Source organism: Penaeus monodon, chromosome 29 (assembly GCF_015228065.2).
Source record: "Penaeus monodon isolate SGIC_2016 chromosome 29, NSTDA_Pmon_1, whole genome shotgun sequence".
In the NCBI taxonomy this organism is placed as follows: domain Eukaryota; kingdom Metazoa; phylum Arthropoda; class Malacostraca; order Decapoda; family Penaeidae; genus Penaeus; species Penaeus monodon.
In genome coordinates, this window is record NC_051414.1 from 6180416 (window position 1) to 6180620 (window position 205).

Genomic DNA, 205 nt, shown 5'->3' on the forward strand with positions numbered 1-205 from the left:
GCAAAAAAAATGGCATAAAACAAAGGAATAACAATAATATCAGTAACAACCACGGGCAGAAACAATAGATATTAATTGTTTACAGTAATAATAACCACACTATCGCATTAATGGCTCTAATAACTGCAAATAACTTTTAACATGCAAAAGGGTACCTAGGAAAATATATAAAAGAGCGAAATATGAAGAGTTACCATCAGACCCC

General features: G+C 31.7%; 1 protein-coding gene across 1 annotated transcript in view; it reads right to left on the reverse strand.

The window, feature by feature from the left end:
- Positions 1-205, reverse strand: part of LOC119591705 (steroidogenic factor 1-like) — a 34253-nt gene that overhangs the window by 22596 nt on the left and 11452 nt on the right. The window lies entirely within an intron of this gene.